The following is a 20,145-nucleotide window of genomic DNA, read 5'->3' as shown; positions in this document are numbered from 1 at the left end:
TGCTGGTCGAGGTTCTCTAAATAGAGGGCTTGCAATGTGAAGCAGCGGGCGCCTGGTTCTTTTGAAATGTTCGAAATGTTCCTTGCCCCCCCCCCTTTTTTTTAGAGCTGGCAAATTCTAGCTTAATGCTTAGTGTGTACACAGGTCTCTATCCGCGTGCATGCGCGTTCATGCGTGCATCTGTATGTTTATATGTATGTGTGTCTGCATACTGTATGGAGGTAGTGGGGTTTTTATTGTTGTTGCTGTTTTTTGGATTTTATTTATTGATTCATTCGTTCATTCATGAGAGGCACAGAGAGAGAGAGAGGCAGAGGGAGAAGCAGGCCCCATGCAGGGAGCTCCATGCGAGACTCGATCTCACGATCCTGGAGCCAAAGGCAGAGGCCCAACCACAGAGCCACCCAGGTGCACGTGTATGTAGTGCTTTTTTAAAGATTTTATTTATTTATTCATGAGAGGCACAGATAGGTAGAGACACAGGCAGAGGGAGAAGGCTCCATGCAGGGAGCCCCATGTAGGACTCGATCCCAGGTCTCCAGGGTCACGCTCTGGGCCAAAGGCAGATGCTAAACCTCTGAGTCACCCTGGGCTGCCCTGTAGTGGTTTTTTCTTTTTTTTTTTTTTTGATTGGAGTTTGGCAAAAGTACGCGTCCACTCCTGTAGTTCTCCGTAAATGTAAAATACTTACCGAGGAGTTGGTATTGACTTTTCAAATGAAGATTTAACTTAGAATTACATTTTTAAGACCATTTAAATTGCGAAATGAGCTGTTAACTGGCTTAAAAAATAGAGAAAATAACAGGAATTTTGCAGTTAGCTTGCTATGGAAAGATGTAGATTGAAGTTAGTTTTATCTGAAGGGAAGTGACTCAAAAGGATAATGGACAAATGCGGTTATGTCTTTGGTAATTAAATCTGCAGATTCACAGATACTAATGGTTTGAGGAAAAGATACTCATTAGAGCTGAAATTGCAAATGGGAAATTTTCTGCTTAGCGTAAATGAAAATTATTGAATCTCAAAGAAGAAATTAGCCTTTTGTCTAAATTGATCCTTGCATAGGGTGGCAGATTTTTCTAATTAGTTCTAATGAAAAATTAGTTCATTAATTCTAATTATTGATTAATGGGTTCCTGTAATGTTTGTAAACCTTTTTTTTTTTTTTTTTTTTTTTGTAAACTTTCTGATAAAATCATCACATGATTTTAGGGCACTCAGTGGACTTAAGAAATCATTTAATATCTGATTACTAATGGCCTAATGATATTTATTTTTATAATAGTATAAATGCAGATGGAAAGATTGTTTTTTAAAAAACCTTGAAATAATTTAGATTTTAGTTGACGAATAGACAATGAGGGGTTATTTAAGATGTAATTTTTTTTTAGAGCTGGCTTGTGATGATTTTTCAAAGACACACTTTAGTTAAACCAAATAGAACTTATAACCCACAAATAAATATCCCATTGGAATTAATGGTTAATTGAAAATATTTTGGGTATGTAGGATACATTTCACCTCAATTATAGCATTAAGCAATCTTATTTGCCTACTTGTTTTGTGAGATTACTTGCCTCCCTGATGACTGGCTTTGGAAGTAACTTACTACTCTAAGTGCTTTTACATATATTGTCTCTTTTGGATCCTTGGAATAACTTGTGAAGGGAGGTAGGGCAAATATTTTTATCCTTATTTTACAAGCAAAGAAATTGAACTCAAGAGATAGCTACTTAAGGAAGCATAGCTACCTAGAATAGGTCCCAGTCTTTTGGCTCCTGTGTTTATATTTTTTATATATATTTAGTACATTTGAAGTATGCTCAGTAAATATTTGTCATATGAATTAGCAGAAATATTTTTCTTTTTAAAAAAAATAATTTTCATCATAAAAGCAATGTATACTCATTAAGGATTTAACTAGAAATCTCTTTAATACAACTGATCATATTTTATCGGCAATTTAAAATCTGATCATAGACCCAGTCTGAATGAAGAAGGTTATCTAGAGAAATTTATGTCCAATTTTAAGGATAGGTAGGGAGAAAATTAAGTAAAGTGTTCATTTTATTAGAGTTAAAAGTTAAAAGGGGAAATGGAGTAAAAGGAAGGGCTGTGATAGAACTTTAAATGGTGGCAATTTGTTAAAACAAGAATTTGCAACAAATGAACTTCCAAACCTATGTTTCTTATGGAACTTACAGATGATACCAATATCCTTGTTTCTCCTGTAGCCACTTAGTGGATTATTTGGACTATGGACAGAAAAGATAAAAGATGGTAGAAATATTTATTTGCTTAATATTTGATAGTTTCATCATCCTTGATAAAACTTTTTGTTTTGTACCTCTTCTTACTATTGCCAGTCTTAAGTCTGTGTAGTACATGACTTTATACTATAAACACTTGCTGCACAATTAAATGTGGAGCTCCTTTGGGGAATGATTTTGAAAATGGAAGGAATGGGCAAAAAATAGGTACCTCGAAACAAAGTTAGTTGCCTTCCCAAATTCTATTATATTCTCTACATACTTGTCTTGAAATATTTAGCAGTAGATCGTCTCTTTGTGTAACATTTTGAGGGTAAAGATTATGAATTTTTATGTTCTTTCCATATATGAACAAAAAGAGGTATTTGTTAAATGGATAAGAAGCGAGAGAAAAATCAGATATGCTAATGGATATGAGTATCTGGGGGGTTAATACCAGCATGCACAGTAAAAAATGCTGCTTTATGTGAAAAAAGAGAAGGTTGTGAGATAAGATAACCAGGATTTGTCAAAGAAGTAAATTCAGATGATGCTTTAGATCACAAAACTGGCAGTAGTTGCCCTTTGCTCTCTCCTGAAAGTTTTAACAATATAAATGCTTCTTAAAGTCCTCATTAACAGAAGAAAAAGTTTGGCAGGAAGATCTGAGTGTCTTTTCAGAAACACCTTTGCAGCTATTCTATTTGTATCTATAGAAATACCTATTCTGTTGGATATGGTGGTTGGGAACTCAAGCAGTCGGGCTGTGCCACTTAGTCAGGTTATTTGTCCTCAAAGCCTCAATGACCTTATTGCTAAATTGGGGATAGTAAGAGTACCTCCTTCGCAAGGTTAATGTGAGGATTATTAAATACGACAGATCAGATATAGTCCATAGCACAGATTTATAAGGAACTCTCAATAAATGTGAATTACTACAATGAGTAATATTCAACAGTTTTTGACCTGCATAAATAGAATTTCATATGATTCAATCTCATATTACGAGCATCATGGGTTTTTTTGTAATTTGTGTTCAAAATTTCACATTTGATTAAGAATAAACTTTCAGTCTTTTATACGTTAAAAGAGACTTATTTTTCACTTACTAGTTTTCTAAAAGGAATTAATTGTTAGAGGTTCTCTGAAAATGCCAGCAATCCTATATTTTTATCTGTTTTAAAATTAGCCTTATTTATGTCAACATGTCAAGAAACTTAATTCTTTGTTTACATTTGTTGAGGAGGCTCAATAATTTAAGAATTATAAAATATATGTAGTAAAGGTATAATTGAAATTTACTACATGTATTCCTACATCATAGTTTAAAGTTGATCAAGCAATGCTATGTTGTGGGCGGGAAAAATTTTACAGTTTCATTTATATAATATGGTTATTTAACTACAGAAAGAAAAGCATGATCCATAATTGATACAGAAAATTTACTGAGCATTCCAAGTGCTTTATGTTTGAAGAGAGAATTTAGTTTGACCTTACAATTTCTTTAAGTCAAACATTGGCAATTTGATAAATTTCTATAAACTTCAGGGGACATTAAAATTGATATTTAAGATTTTAAAATGCTATATTATTTTGACTTTTTTTTAATAAAAGCACATTTTTTAAAAGCCAAATTTTGTTTTAAAATAAGTAGTGAAGTTAAAAAAAAAAAAGTAAAAAGTAGTGAAGTGCTTTTGAATAGGAACCACAAGGTGGCAGGATTGTATTTTTGCAGATTCTTTTTGCTTTGATGTACAGCAAACCCCTGGTTATCTAAAATCAGAAGTTTTCCATGTGATTAACTGTTAAGCATTTTATATACCAGAACTTTTAAATTTTAACTTTTCCGGTGGAAAAATTCCTAAAGTACATTCCATGCTTTCCAGAATTCCCAAGCAGAAGAATAGAACTCAGCCTTTATCAGTGAGCCATTTGAATACCAGTTATTGGATTGTGTCAAGATGAAGTGATAACAGCTAAAGGTGGTGTGGAGGGAGTGAGGACTGGTCCCAGCAGAGACTGGATTTTTGTGCTCTCGAGCTGTGCCTGACGTCAGCCTGCCTTTTGCTTATCAACGTTTTTTCCTAATAAAGTGAAGTGAATCATGTCAAGTGCCAGACTCTGGCATGGCACAACATGGTTTTGTGCATGATGAAAAACAAATGAAGGCAAACATTACCTTCTCCCAGGGGATTTTGTGACAGGTTGTTGGAGGGAAGGAAAATGAACTATGAGGCCTTGAAAATTTATCATCAGTGGCCCCTCTAGACAAGGAGGAATAGTAATGAGGAACATTAGAAACTAGAGTAACTATTTGCGTAGCAACTTTAAAAAATCTTTCTTATAATATTTTAGACTCAATTGGGCATACTTTATATGGATGAGATAATATTGATTACAACAGATATGTCTAGGTGTGCGTGCATTTCCCTGTTTTGCTGATCTATTCATTGGAGAGGTGTTCCCAGGCATTTTGTGTCTTTACTGGTGATTCAATAAGCATTGGGTAAAATCTTGAGCCTCTTGGACTTTTCAGTTTATTTCTGGATGCCGCTTTTTTTTTTTTTGCCACAGCTTTTCCCTGCCCTCCCATATACTTGCAGGTCGAGGGTTGTTCTGTGTATCTGTTAACAAAAAAAAATTGGACTAATTGAGAGGTTTCCTTCTGGATTTCTTTCCTTCATTAATAATTTGCATATTTTTTGAATCTTTTAAAAGATACTATATATAGAGTTCATCAGACCAAATATCAGAGGGAATCAATTTGACCTCACATAAGCACTAAGAAAGCAGTTGTTGGGCTCAACTGATTAAGGGGAGAGGAGGAGGACGTGTGTTTCTCTGGCTGTCGCTAATGTTCATCTACCTGATGCCTGCCGCTCTTCTGCTCTCCATAGTGATCATCAGCTTCTGGAGGCCTGAGTGTTTGCCTTCATCTTTCATTCAGCCCTTCTGGGGTAACTGGAGACCTCTTATAAGCAGTCCAGAGAAGCCAAGGAAATGACTGATAAATTAACTCTACCTGAAATGGATATTAGCGCATAGACACTTGATCCTTGCTTCTCAGTTCTCCTTGGTAGTAACAACTTTTTTTTTTTTTTTAAACTTCTAGTAGATGAAGCGGTATAAGTTTCAGAACTAAAATATATGGATAAGTTTTCCTAACTTGTAATTTTCGACTGTATAAATTTTCTTCCCGGCAAGGTACTATATGTTTTTAAGTAAAAATAATCTTACTCAAAATTTGCAAAAGTGTTTTTGTGGATTATATAAAAGATTCATGGTTTAAGAACAGGCTATAAACCCTCCCTGTTGCATTAGAGCAGTTTTTGTGTAATTGTACACCCTGAAACTAACTTTGAGATTACCTGAAGGATCAGATGCGAGAGCTCAGCTGTGTTAACATCCTCTTAAACACTCTGCAAAACAAAGTATTAGCGAACGGCTCACCTGAGATGGTACCAAGTTTGAACATTTCACTCCAAGATAGCTAGAATCTCATTAAAAGGATTTAAAGAATTAGCCCACAATTTCAGTATTTTTCTGATTCTAAATGTAGTTTTAAGATCTATTTAATTCTTGTTTTGATGAAGGGATTTTGGGTTAAAAAATACATTGTATTGAATGAATTTTTTTAAGAAATTAGAGTTGGTAAAGGGGCAGTTAGTTACAGCCCTGGAATGCCAAGCTAAAGAGTGTGGCTTTATCCTGAAGGTAGTGTGTAATCACTAAAGGACTCTAACTGAATGACAGGCAAGAAAATTAAGAAAATTTTAAGAATTTAGCCTGGAAGCAGTATACAGGATGAATTTGTTTGGATCTGGCTGGATAGAGATTGGGATCAGATTGACCAGATGATATGGTGATAATCTGGAAGTTTTACATGGGTCTGGATTAGGTTGGTGGCAGTGGGACTAGAGAAAGAAAAGGGAGAGATAGTATCAGGGAAGAATTGATAAGACCTAGCAAATCGCTAAGTGTGTTTCAGAAAAAAAGTGTTATGTAAAATTTCTATTTCTGTCCGAGACAGAAGTCTCAGACATAAGCTCGTCTTCTACAGGAAAACTATTTCTGTACATTTAGTGTATTTCAAAGTCTTCATTATAAAGGAAATAATGCTACTTGATGTAAAGCTCAACAAGGAAGACACTGTTGATTTTGAGCCTGATTTCGTAGAATGATGGCTAAAAGTGACTGAAAGATCATGGTGTAGTGGTTCTCAAATAGTAGTAGCGTCAAAATCACTTGCTTTATTGGAAATGGGGGAGAATGTTCTCAAAGGCTGCAGAGTGTCATGGCTAAGAGCACGGAGCGTATGTCGGTCTATAGGTTTGAAAACGGGGTCCGCCCTTTACCATGGCAAGCCACTTAATTTCTCTGTGTCCCAGTTAACTATTAGGGGTTCCAGGAACTAAATCAGATAAAACCTAGAAAATGCATAGGAGATTGCCTGGCACATTGTAAACACTGAATAAATGGTAGCAGCTGTTGCTATATTTCCTACGTCTTGGAGATTGCAATCCATACCTTTGACATTGGGCTCAGGAATCTATTTTTAAAATATCCCTACTCTGATCACCAAGTATGAAAACTCGTTGCAATCTGCTTTTCTACCTCCATATAATAGTGTTTAAACCACTCTATCCATTTTTATCCTTTATTTTGACGTTCCAAAGATGGCCATGTTTTTAAACAGTATGTGCTACTATTGTAGCACACTCGGTCAGGACTCCTTTTGAGGACCTTACCTAAATCCTTCTGGAAATTCCTCCCAGGCTCCCTCATTTCTCCCCACTCTGTCGCCCCAGTGGAACTGAGGCTCCTCGGTTCCAGCCCCGCAGGCTGCTTCTCCCAGAAACAGATTAGTGCTCCATTGGTCTTGAACCCCACATTCCAGCTCTGATTACTTCCAGCCCTCTCAGAAATATCCTTATAAATCTTATTGAGGAAAATAATATAGTCTTATTTACTAATTGCAATTGCAAAGTTTTTAAATGCATAAATATCAGTATTTTGCTTTTTTTTTTCTTTCTTTCTTTATAAGACCTTGTTCTCTAATCCTTTGATTATGGCTGGTGCCTTCCTCTGGTTTAGTGGTTCTTAGCCCTGACTAAGCCCCGGGGAACTTTTAAAACCTACTAATGCTCAGGACTCAGATAGACCAATTACGTCAGGACAGGCCTGAGTATCTGTATTTGTGAAAAGCTTCCCACTTGACTCTTAGGTTTCGGTCTGGGCTGAGGAGCGCTGAAGTAGGCCCAGTCTCATCACCTGCCTCACCACAGTCTGGTCAGACAAAGGAGTGCTTCAGCCATCTGAGGTGAATACAGCTTCTCTAGTCTGGCCAAGTATTTGAGGCAGATAAAGAGGAAGCTTATGTAAGCCTCTCCATGTACCCCTGTCTCCATGCTTTAGACCTTTTATATGCCATTCCCGTGGTAGGTCAAGGTTACATACTCTCCGTTACATACTCTCCTAGAACTGCAAAGTTTTCCTCAATAGTGCAGGCGTTTCTTCTATACCATGATTCTATACCTTCTATACCTATACCATAAGGTTTTACTCCTTAAAACCTCATTTTACAGAACTGCACGGGGAAAAAAATAAGGCAGTTTATGGAGAAAACAGAGTTGGGGCCAACCACTCAACACTCAGGCAGCTTTGTAGCCAGAGCAGTAAGCGAACAAAAAATTGGTACCGGCTCGATATAGCTGGAAGCTCTCCTGGTAGATATCAAAAATACACACACAAAAAAGTAGAGTGAAATGCCAGCAATATTTTAATGAGAGCAGAGGCGGCAGGTGCTAAGATAACGCAGAAGGCAATGGAGCTCCAAGCCAGTGGGGGCTGTGGCGAGGCTGGTACAGGAGGCAGCCAGGCTACCATGAGCTGGAAGCTGCACAGAGCTTGGGGAGCAGGGGGGGGTGCTCCTGATGGAAGCACTTGCTTTTAAGTTTTGTTAAATACAAACGAAAGGCCTCTTGCTGCTGCTATAGCAACAGAGTTGAGAGCTTTTTTTCCTTTCTTGTTACAGGTTGCAGTTCACTGACTGTTCTGACTCCCCTTGTGTAGGAAAAATCCCCCTGAATCAACAAAACTTTGGTGTTACCCTGACATCGTTTTTTTCCGTCGACTGATCACTCGTGAACTAATTTGCCTTCCAGAAACACATGCATGTTGTAGCGAAGTGGACCATATACCACCATCTGTAATCCTAGACTAATTTGTGGCATGACTTGACTTAGCTTCTTTCTAACTAGAATGTAAGCTCCCTGAGGTGGGACTGGGACGCTTTTGAAATCTGGTCCCAACAGGCATTTCCTGAATAAATGAATGAATGAATGAATGAATGACTCAACTTTTCTAATATAAGTGGTGGGAGCAAGTAGAGATAGGAGCATGGAGTGTGCTTTTAAAAAATGAAACATGAGAGTGACCTAACCTTACAGAAAGTTTAGGAAGTCGAGGAGGAAATAACCCCCGAGCCTTTCCTTAGTCATACTCTAAAACAGTTATTATTATTACATGGCCTTTTGAAGTATATATATTCTATATTATAACATTATCCTAAAATTGAATGGCTTAAAACAATAAACATTATCTTACTCCCTTTCTAAGGGGCTGAGAATTTGGGAGAGACTTAGCGGGATGGTTCGGGATGGTTCTGCTTCAGGGTGTGTCATGAAGTTATAGTCAAAATGTCAGTCACAGCTACAGTCCTCACTGGGCTAAAGGATCCACCTCTAAGGTGGCTCACTCACACGGTTGGCAAGTTGATGCTGGATCTTGACAGGATGCACCTAAATCCCCTGCTACGTGGAACTCCTCATAGTCCTACATGACAGTCTTCATGGGCATGGCAGCTGGCTTCTCTCAGAGAGAATGATCAAAGAGACAGTAAAGCAGAACCCTTATTATGCCTTAGTCTTAGAAATCATACACCGTCATTTGTGCAATATTTTTCTCAGGGCAGCACTATTCACTATGGAGAAGAACGTTATAAGGGTATGAAAACCAAGAGGGGCGGGTCATTGGGGGCCATCTTGAAGGCTGGCCACCACACATATGTGTTCATGCTTATAGGTGTCATCATAGGTCATGCATAGTCTCTGTCTTTTTGTTCATTTAACATTGTATGTGTATTTTCTATGTTGCTTAGTTTTTCTATTATTTTTCATTGACTCTAACTCCCTAATTTCTTTTGTTTCTAAATACGAGATTATAGAACATGATAGTTAGACTTAATTTTTTCTAAAATTCAATTTAGCAGTCAATGAGGACTCTCTGTGCATAGCTAAGCATTTTAAATTTGCCAATATATTCTTTTTTTTTAAATTTTATTCATTTATTCATGAAAGACACACAGAGAGGCAGAGGGAGAAGCAGGCTCCACACAGGGAGCCCAATGTGGGACTCAATCCCAGGTCCCTAAGATCACGCCCTGAGCTGAAGGCAGATGCTCAACCACTGAGCCACCCAGGGATTTCCCCAATATATTCTTGAATATATGAAAATGTAAGCTATGTACATACATATAAAATACCTCAATCATGAGTATAGTAAGCAGTATAGAAAATGACTGATTTTTCTTTTTTTTTTTCATGATTTAATCTGTTCTGGCATTGTTCTTTGAAAATTACTATGATTGGATTGCAGGTAAGGGTTCTTTTAAACTTTATTAATCTTAAGGGCAAATGAATATAAATTTGCAAATACGATTTCTTTTTTTGTGAAATCCTCGAGTCAAATGCTACACATTTAAGGATTTAGACATATCTTTTAAAGGCCGTTTTGGAAGAGAGAACAGTTTTCTTTTTCTAAACTTCCTGATTAAATTCAGTAATCTGAATTTATTCTCGTTGACCTATCTCTGGCTTCAAGTGTATAGTGTTCTTATAGGTTGGCTGTTTAGCCATCTTAACTTCAGAAGTGCACCTAGTCTCTGAGCTGCAGTTTAATTAGAACTATTGTTTTTATAATTCTGGATAGACTGAAGATTAATATGTCAGAAAATTTGTGAATATGTCATGAGTTGAATTTTATTTATAGATGTCAGATCATTACCACTTTTCAAAGAAGTTTTCATGGGCTTTTAAACTAAAATTCTGTAATTTTAGGAAATTACACATAGTTTTTATATTCATTTATACTTTCTTTAGGCTTATACACAGAAGGTGAAGTCCGTTTTGTTACTTTGTCAAGTAAAATTGATCCCTTTGGTCTAACACTTGAGCAATTCATGTGCAGGATTTTCTTATAGGATCAACTTTAGTTTTAGGATTAGTTGGGGGAAGGACTAAAATTATTAAGTGAATTTCTTTCACTGAAAAGAGTGACATGATTTCAATTATTTTTTAATTTCTCAAGGTCTTAAATATACATCTAAAATCTTGTTTATAATTATACATTAACTTGCTTTTTATACATTATATATATTTTATATATAAGCTTTGCTTTTCACAGATAACAGAGCTTCTAAATATTTCCAGACACATTTACCATCTTAATGGACATTATATTACGTTACATTATATTGCATTGGTTTCTTTCCTTGTTCCTTACTCTCTTCCATTCCAGTTTTAGAACTTTTTAAGTTACTTTTTGTCCTTTTGCCGCTCTCTCTAAATTCTTCACATCCTCTTTTTTCATGTGGAAATAGTCTCTATCAAGTTCTTTAAACATCCAGATAAATACCATAAGTAGGGTAACTTTCAATATCTTGTAACTTACAATAATAGACTGTTAAGCTCTATTTATATATTTCTACATTGTATGAGGTTTATTTTTATTTGGATTTTTGTGTTGTATTTGTGCTCATTGCATTTGCAGGCTTGTAAATGACTTGTTGAAGTAGATGACCCATCTAACTAAAAGTAGTATGGGCCAGAGTATATCTTGAACATTTGCTATAATCACAGAGAAACACTCAGAAGGCTTGCTAGAAATATATCATTACTGCTTTCTTTTGTTGTGCAGAGTCTGCTCTTACTTTCTATAAAAGAGATTAAAGGAGGCTGTTATGATACAGAGCTTACAGAGCCATGTTTTCTATTATGTATTACCTTTCTAAAAATGCCTATATGTGAAATAGATATTTAATGTTTTATGACTTGAACAAAACAAGGTACTTGTTAAATGATAGTAATTGTTATTTTGCCAAAATAGTAATATTCATGTATATGTATGTTGGCAATCTAGGAATCACTGGTCTGGATTATTTTTATTGTATGATGGTTTCTGTGTAATACATATACTTATTTGTTATAGTGATAGAATCATTTAAAGTAATGATTATATTTTGATAACTTGGTTTCCTTTAAAATCACTCCCCAAATGCCTTCACAGGCTAAGAGCCTTTACCAGAATTTCTTCCTAGTCTTTGCTCTTGTCCTTCCTCGTTCAGCCTTCATTCTGTATCTGGAATCACCTTTCTGAAATCCAGAACACGCTCCTGTAGTAATGCCTTCAGTATCTGCTCTCGTTTCCTAGAGGCAGGGTTGATATTTGGCTGCTTTGCACTAGGAGGGTGAAATTGCCTATTTACAACCAGCATCTATTCTGATTGCCTGGAGCTCACGTGTTGTGGGGTAAATTTCTGATTCTTTAGCAGTGTTTTCAAGATCTGGGGTAATCAGAATATCTCTGAATACTTCTGCCTCCATTTTCTTCCATTCTGTGATTATTTCAGATGGCCCTACTTCTTGGGCATCTTCCACAAAGATGCTGTGCCTTTCTGCCTGTTTCGTACATGCTTTTCATTTTCCTTGAAATTCTTTCTTTTTGGGGGGCTGATGATTGTAAGATTATTCATGAAGATTCAATTTGGGAGAAAATTCCTTTTTGTAACCTTTCCTGACTACCCAACACCTACAATCCTCCCCCAGCCCCCTCTACTTGTTTACCTCCTTCTATGCTCTCCTTGGTACCTGTGGCACCTAAGATGTCATACTTATTACTTTGCACTTTATTTATTGCTTGCAGATATACCACCCTTCCTGGACTATGGAGCTATCACAGTGCTTAGCCCAGATTATCACCAAGGAAGTAATTTCGGTGAAGTGGAAATTGGTTTTTTGAACCAGGCAGACCTGAGTCCAAATTTCAGGTCTGTCATTTAACAGCAGTGGTTGAATTAAGTTCTCCTCTGAGTTTGCTCCTCTGTGTATGTGATGATAATAGAGATGAGATGACTATTAAACAAGATGATATGTAGAGTGCTTAGTGCATTGCCTGGTGCATAGTTGTTCAATTTTCCTAGTTAAATTCAGTTTAAAAGTTTTGTCTAGCCTTTTATTTTTCTCTTTGAACTTTAATCTGTAACAAGAATACAGTTTTTATCTGAAAACATTTCTCCCTTCTAGTGCTCTGTGATAAAACTGAATGATGAGTTATATTATTAGTGCTGCTAAGGAAAAACACTGTTTACAAATTTCGACCAGCTTTTTAGAAGAAGAGCTGCTTCACTCTTTAAAGGGAGCCCAGAGACTAGCCCAGTTCCAGGCACAAAATGTTTGTGAAATAATATGCAATAGATATCTGTGGCAGGGAACTATCGTGGGAAAGAAAGACTGTCTTCCCTTCCTTGTTCTGGGCATGAAGTCACTTGATTTCTTGCTGGAGAAACAGTCATACCACAATCATGGGGGAAAGAAAGACATAGAAGCTGATGGAGAGTTCCCCCTCCTTAGCTTTTCCTTGAGGAGAGACTAAGATGGTACAAACAGCCTTTTTGAAGGAGGCTGCCAGGACTGTTGCATAGTTTGAGACATTGAATAAATTGATGAGGGGAAAAAAACATATAAAAGAAAAATATTAGGAATTACTATGTGAACTAATTCAACAAATCACAGAGATTAAAGTAAAACTTGAGTTGTCCTTTTACCAAAACAAGGAAATCTTCTTTGGTTCTTGGGATGATTATTATGATTCTTTCTTAGGATTATTATCATACGGTTAGGGAACAATAAATCGAGTCCTATAAGGTGATTCTCAAAGCTGAAACATTTTCTTTTAGATACAGTCTGTAACAATACTGCTTATAGTAGGCTATTTTCAAGAAGTTTTCTAATTTAAAAGGTAAGTGGAGAACATGTGTTGACCTCTTTTGATTAAACTCAAATGACTGAAGCAGAAAGTAGTTCGGAGCACAAGGTTCGAGCCTTACCTGCTCACGTTATTGTTGCGGGAAATACCAGGTACTTTGCTTGTATTATCTTCTCATTTTACATAGGAAGAAATAACTTTTGGAAATTTGAATTAAAGTCCAACTCCAAAGCTCAAAATCTGATTATTACTCTTTAAAGTTGCATTTAAAGGGGCGCCTGAGTGTCTCAGTCTGTTAACTGACTCTTGATTTCAGCTCAGGTCATGATCTCAGGGTCATGAGATCGAGCACTACAACAGGCTCGATGCTGAGCATGGATCCTGCTTGACATTCTCTCTGTCTCCCTCAAATAAAAAGTTGCATTTAAAATGTCAATTTTAGGGATGCCTGGGTGGCTCAGTGGTTGAGCGTGTCTGCCTTCGGCTCAGGGTGTGATCCCGGAATCTTGGGATTGAGACGCACATCTGGCTCCCCACGAAGAGCCTGCTTCTCCCTCTGCCTATGTCTCTGCCTCTTTATCTGTGTCTTTCATGAATAAATAAAATCTTTAAAAAAAAAATTTTAAAAGGTCAATTCTAATCTGGGATTAAATAGACTTTGAGCTTTACAATTACATATCTAGACTTAAATGACCAAAATAATATCATAGATACTTTTAAGGGTTCTTTGGAAGCGACATTTTAATTGGAATTAGAAAGAGTAAGCCAGCATCATTTTGGCTTTACTTCTCTTAGGACATATAGAGTCTTGCTGTTAAGAGAATGTGGAGAATTTTTGCTGGTACCAGAATCTTAGAAACATTGGGAGGCTAAATGTGATAGAAATTGTGAGTCAAATAATCAAAGCCTTCACTAATCTGTTTAAAAAATGAAAGTAGGTCCTAGAACTTTTTCTATTTTGAAATAAGGAGACCTTGAAATCCACAGAAACTTAATTTTCCAAGTCCACCAATAATATAAGACGGCATGGGGGAGACTTAGATCAAATGCATACATTTAAAATAGATAACCTGCGTCATCAAAATTGAAAATTTGATCCAGTGTAGATCCTCCTCCTTCACTTTACTTCCCATACCATCCCTGGAAATCCTGCAGTTCCCTCATCTGTACTCTGCCTCTCCCTACCACTGAAGTCTTTGGAAATTATAAAGATATTTGAAGCTACCAAGCCAACGACTGCTGACACTAAAAGAAGCAGCTTCAGCAGGATTTGGAGATTTCCAGTAAAGGTCTTGGTTTATAGATAGTGCTTTCTCTTTGGGAGGAAGGTTGTTCCTGTTTGTTTGCTTCCGTTGGCTCTTCAGTCTATATCCTCAACAATCTTCCTGTTTCTTCTTTTTCTTTGGAGCTTGTTCCTCCTGACTTCACAGCACGTGAGGTTGCTCTAGCCATGCAAGTTTCCTTTATTTTCATGGGTTATCTTTGGTGTCCACAGCATGGATTCTTTTATTCATCTTGCTCTAGAGAAATTACATGTTCTTTCCTTTAAAAGGAAAGAACCTTTCCTCTTTCCACCTTCACCTCAATATTTAAAACCTTTTTTTTTTTTTTCATGCACTGCTGGTGCTTTTGAATCAGAGTGATTAGACAGGTTTAGAATGTTGAATGAGTGCTTTTTTATATAGAAAAATTGACATTTGCCAAAGAGTGACAAAATAGAATCTTTGTAACACAGGAAACATGGTGGACTGACATGCCTGGTATACATTTGAGATATGTGTGTGTGTGTGTATGTGTGTGTGTTTTTTTTTCTAGGCGACTTGGTTCAGCTGGTGCGGCTTCCTACTTTCACCCCGCGTTTCTTGAAGACATAGGCATAAGCAAAACATGAAGTGTGCGTTATCCTCAAATTGTTCTTTAACATATATATATATTGTTCTGGAACAAATTCGTGTTCTCCAAACAAGCTGTAAAACAGAACAGATTGTACTTGATAGGCTCTTTTAATTTAAAAAAAAAAAAAAAAAAAAAAGCATGTTCTGTAGTTCTAGGAAATTTTTTTGAATTATTTTATGCTACTTTGCTCCCCTTCATATCCTCTGCTCTGTTTCTGAAATTCCTGTCGTTCAGATGTAAGCCCTCCTAAACTGCTATCTTTTCTTTTCCTCATTTTTCCTTCTTTGGTATTTTGTTTTAGTTCTTAGATATTTCTTCAACTTTGCTTTCCATTTATTCTAGTGAATTCTCACTGTGCTCTCATAATACCCATTTTTCAATTTCTAGGAGCTCTTTTTGGTGTTCTGTTATTGTCTTCCTGCCATCATTATATATCCATGCCTTTCAGGACCTTTAAAGTTTCCTCGTTTCCCTATACTCCCCTGTTTTCTCCAGGTTCCTTTTTTTCCTGAGTGTTGGGTATGTTAGAGGATGGTTGGCCCTTTGCTCAGTTGTTCAGCTGTGTAAGATCGGGACAGGATAAGGTCTGTGTTTCATATAGACTCTCATCTCACTTGCACAATGAGAAGCATGTGGTTTCGAGTATTGAATTCTTTAATGCATATCAGCTATCTTCTGGACTTCCTTTGACATTTGCTTAAGTTCCAACTGGATGAATTAAACCATCTTTTTTTTTTCTGGTCCCCCAAACTGTTGAAATTGACATCTGCCCTATTTCTTCGGCCCTTGTGTGTTTACACTGGATTCTCTATCTCTTTAGTGGTTTGTAGGTGGAAACAGATAAAATGTGCGTGTTTTATCCACCCCATTTACTCAGAAGTAGTTTTAAACAGCTTTGTTGTAGAAGAAAGTAAATTCTAAGATTCTCATGGTTTCATGAAACTTGTCCAAACCAAGACTCAGAAAAGAGCTATCATTGCCTATCTAGTGCTTGAACTTTGGAGGCAGATGATTTTACAGAGGGCACCATTTACTTATTATCAAACATGGGGAAAGATTGAGTTTTTATTGAAAAGTGAAAAGTGCCCCAAAATACTCTTTGAAGAAACTAGGGGAGTACAAAGTGGAATGTAATACTTATTACTGCATTGCTTTCAAGTGCATACCATACTTCTTAAATGCTCTGTGTATCATAATTCTGATCTTAGTAAACATTCTCCACCCAGAGGAAGGAGGACAAGATACCAAAGCACGGGCCATCTCCTTCATCATCTATGGCTTACTGCATGTTCCTGTGATGCTTGACTTTGTTGGGACTCTTGAATATTCGATGGGCATGTCTCTTACCTGTCTTCTCCATTTGAAGAGCCCTTCCGTGACTAATTCTTTCATTTCTTTCAGGTCTTTACTCAAAACACACTTTCTCAGGGAGGCCTTCCTTGACAACTTTGTCTGAAAGTTTACCCTCTCCAATATTGCTTCCGTTCGGCAGTTTGTCCCCCCACATCATCACTGTTTCACATACTATGCACGTGCCTGTCGTGCTTCTCCTTTAGCCCCACCTTGAGTGTGGGTTCCACCAGGGCAGGGATTCGGTTCACTGCTGAATGCCCAGTACCTGGTCCAGAGCAGGGGTTCAGTATATATAGATGTTCGATTTTCTTCCCTTTTTCAGCTATTTCCATATTCCGGTGATAACCAGTCTATCCAGACTGGGGATTACAAAAATGTGGGGGTGTCTGTTATGTTAATACCACAGAAATATTTTTTGCTTTTCCTAGTGGCAATAAGTCTGGCATTAACCAAGCCCCACAACTCCTTTGGGCCTCGGTTTCCTCATCTGTATAAATGAGGACAGTAATGGTACCTAGATGAGAGAGCTGTTGGGAGGATAAATGAGTTACATGTAATGGTCTTGGAACAGGCACTGACGAGTCCGAAGTGTGATTAAGTATATGCTGCTATTATCATTATGATTATTGTTACTGTTCATTTTCCTTCATTCAGTAACACCATATGGAGCACTTAGTATATACTAGGTTCTGATTTAGGTGCTTGGCACCCTGGTCAATAAAACAGTAAGTCCCCACCCTCCCCAACCTTCCAGTTCAGGGAGGCAGACGATAAACCTAGTAACTAAATGGGAATGATACTTTGAATATTTTCAGGCTAGGGAGGTGTTGCCCTCAATGTGGGGGTGGGGCAGTGGGAGCACACAGGGGTTTCAGTAATATTGGTCACAGTCTTAGTTTGGTGGTGGATTTGTGGGTGTTTGTTCTCCTGTTATACTTCATAAATGTTACATGTATTTTGTATGCTTTAAATACTTTATTTAAAAAAATCTTTTCTATTCCAAACATACTAAAGTGTTGAAGCAGATTAATTACTCGTTTAACCTAGTTACCCTGATTTGGTAAGATGGACTTGACCTTTAAAAATCCCTTAATATTTACCTAATCAGTGCCTGCCTCCCTCCCTTTATTAAAACGCAAAGTTGTTTTTAACTAATTCTGCTTCTACTCACAGTGTCTATGAAATAATTAGTTTTATATAATTTATGCAGCATTACCCTGACTTGGGATAGGTGGCGGGAATCATGTTTTGTCACTGACACTGTTTTAATGCCTTTTGCAAAACATCTTGTTTTATTCAAAATAGTATCACTGAATTTAAAAAATATATGTAGTATTTGAGTAATAGAATGAAAGATTTTTAAATTTTCTACATTAGACTAAATTAGAGGAATCCTTTTGTGTCTTAACTTTGCCTCCAAACCAGTTACAGATTTGTTCAAATTAAAGCCTATTCAGTTAAGACTATTTCTTTTTTATTACAAACACAAGTCTAATAGTCTGATAAATCAGTATATTTAAGATATAAATTATCCCAAAATGTCTAAGCCTAATGACAATAAGAAACCTTTACAACTTTAAAGACAGGTGTAAATTTTTTTACTAAGTTAACTGTGCATTTCCAGGGTGTCTAGGAAGTGCCCACCTTTTGGTTCTGTGTGGTGTGGAGTTGTGCTCTATACCAGCATCCACTGACTGGAATTTTGTTTAAGCATGATGTGACTTACCTTGGACAAGTTGTCTGGCCACTCTAAGGCTCAGTGTTTTTATTTTCTCTTTAAATAAAGAAAATAAAGGAACCTACCACCTTAGAGTTGTTGTAAGGCTTAAATAAATAAGAAAATGCACATATAACCAGTTGGTTGAGAAGTCTCAACTTTCCAGGGTATGAATATATGGCAGTTTTATTTTTCTAAAAACTGTACCAGCTTTGCCCGTTGCAAGCTCTTCCTTTTTGCTTTTTAATGGGCCTGCTTCACAGTATCTCACTTTTGTTATACAACTCAAGTTCATTTTTGGACTTAACTGTTTAGGGAACTTTGGATTCTCAAGACTTAGTTCTGGTGTTTAATGACTTTGTATCATATTTGCTTTAAAACTGTCCAGGCTAAGCCTGCATCTCTAGCAGTTTGGAATGGAGATGGGGGCCCCTGATCTGTTCCCGTATCTGTCTGCCCCTTCTCCCCCTCCGTGAGCAAGCTCCCTTGGTGTGGGACTGGGGAGAGGGAGAAGATGGGTGTCCTTACCTCGGACCTTGCAGTGCTCTCCTCTGTCAGCCTTCATGGCTATTGCGTTTGTGATCTGTGGGCTTGTGGTGGCCCCAACAGACCCCATAAGTAAGGGTTCTCCTCAAGTAGCTCACCTAGTCCCTGCCAGTTCCTTCAGAGACATGGCCTCATTTTTCAGTTGCCCCCTCACTGTTGGTTTTCTGCTGGATTCTTCTGGATCTCCCTCCATGAGTGTTCACTGAAGTGTCTCACTCACTGGGGAGAATAAACCTGTAAGGTTTGGTTTTATTTCTTCAAATAACTGCTACTAATTGTGTCCATCGAATCTCTCTTTCACACTGGTAGCAGGCTTCCTTATCAGCATGTAAACATATTTCTATCACTTCTCAGTAAATGTTAGTTATTTAAACAGTCACAGTTTAAAAAAAAATGCATTATTATGTTTTTTTTTTTTTTTTTTTTTTTTTAGAGAGAAGGAGGGAGGGAGAGGCAGTTGGAGAGGGAGAGAGAATCCTAAGCAGCGTCTACACTCAGTGCTGAGCCAGACATGGGGCTTGATCTCACAATCCTGAGATCAAGACTGGAGCCAAAATCAAGAATTGGCCGCTTAACCAGCTGAGCCACCCAGGCACCCCAGCAGTCACAATTTTTAAAAACTCAGTTCTTCACATTTGGAAACTTGCTTCATGTCAAAATCAGAGTTTTCTTGTCTGTCCACTTTCACCCCCAAAAGCCCCCCCCCCCCCCAAAAAAAACCCAAAACAAAACAAAACAAAAACAGTCTGGGTCCTGGCACCTTTTTGAGGGATGTTGTTTGGCTCTCACATACTTCCCTTCCTCTCCTCAGTAAGTAGTGCCCCAGCTTTGGGGAATAAGGAGCTCTGAGACGCAGTCTCTGTATCTGCTATTGGCCAGGTCCCGCTTCTTTGTGTTGGTTGCAGCTGCTTTTTGGTCTCCCTCTGATGGACTGTTGGCTCTTCCTGTGAGGCAGCCATTCACATGCAAGCTTCCTAGTGAAACATTTTGGTGGTTCATTGGAAAACTGACTTGATGTCTTCATTCCCAGTCCTCTTCACAGTCAGACCACCTTCACCCTCTTGCTTCCTGGTCCCTTCATCCAGTGTCGTCTTAGACAAGGGTCTTGCCAAATGGCTTCAGCCTCATTATCTTCTGTGGTGTCCACCAGGCCACAGAAAACTCGGGTGCCCTTGTCAAATGGCTGCCCCAGCAGTGTGTGGCCTCTCAGCCCCACCATCTCTTTCCTATATCTGTTCCTGAGATAATCTCATCTATTCCCCAGCTCTTTACTGTACCCCTACCCCCCTGACAACCTCCAAATATTTTGCTCAAGTCAGATCTCACTGAAATTCCAAAGCT

At 37.6% G+C, this 20,145-nt stretch overlaps 1 protein-coding gene across 6 annotated transcripts in view; it reads left to right on the top strand.

Annotated features, from left to right (window-relative positions):
• The window catches only part of TSC22D1 (TSC22 domain family member 1), a 131,099-nt gene that overhangs the window by 92,352 nt on the left and 18,602 nt on the right, over positions 1-20,145 (top strand). Inside the window, exon 2 of one of the 6 annotated variants that reach the window (XM_077855602.1) lies at positions 12,231-12,354. The exons of the other annotated variants lie outside the window; for them this stretch is intronic. The gene's annotated coding sequence lies outside the window, so the exon portion shown is untranslated. The remainder of the gene's footprint in view (positions 1-12,230; positions 12,355-20,145) is intronic. 6 annotated transcript variants of the gene reach the window in all.

Source organism: Canis aureus, chromosome 17, assembly GCF_053574225.1.
Source record: "Canis aureus isolate CA01 chromosome 17, VMU_Caureus_v.1.0, whole genome shotgun sequence".
Classification (NCBI taxonomy): domain Eukaryota; kingdom Metazoa; phylum Chordata; class Mammalia; order Carnivora; family Canidae; genus Canis; species Canis aureus.
Note: the sequence above shows the minus strand (reverse complement) of the source record. Positions and strands in the feature narration are given on the sequence as shown.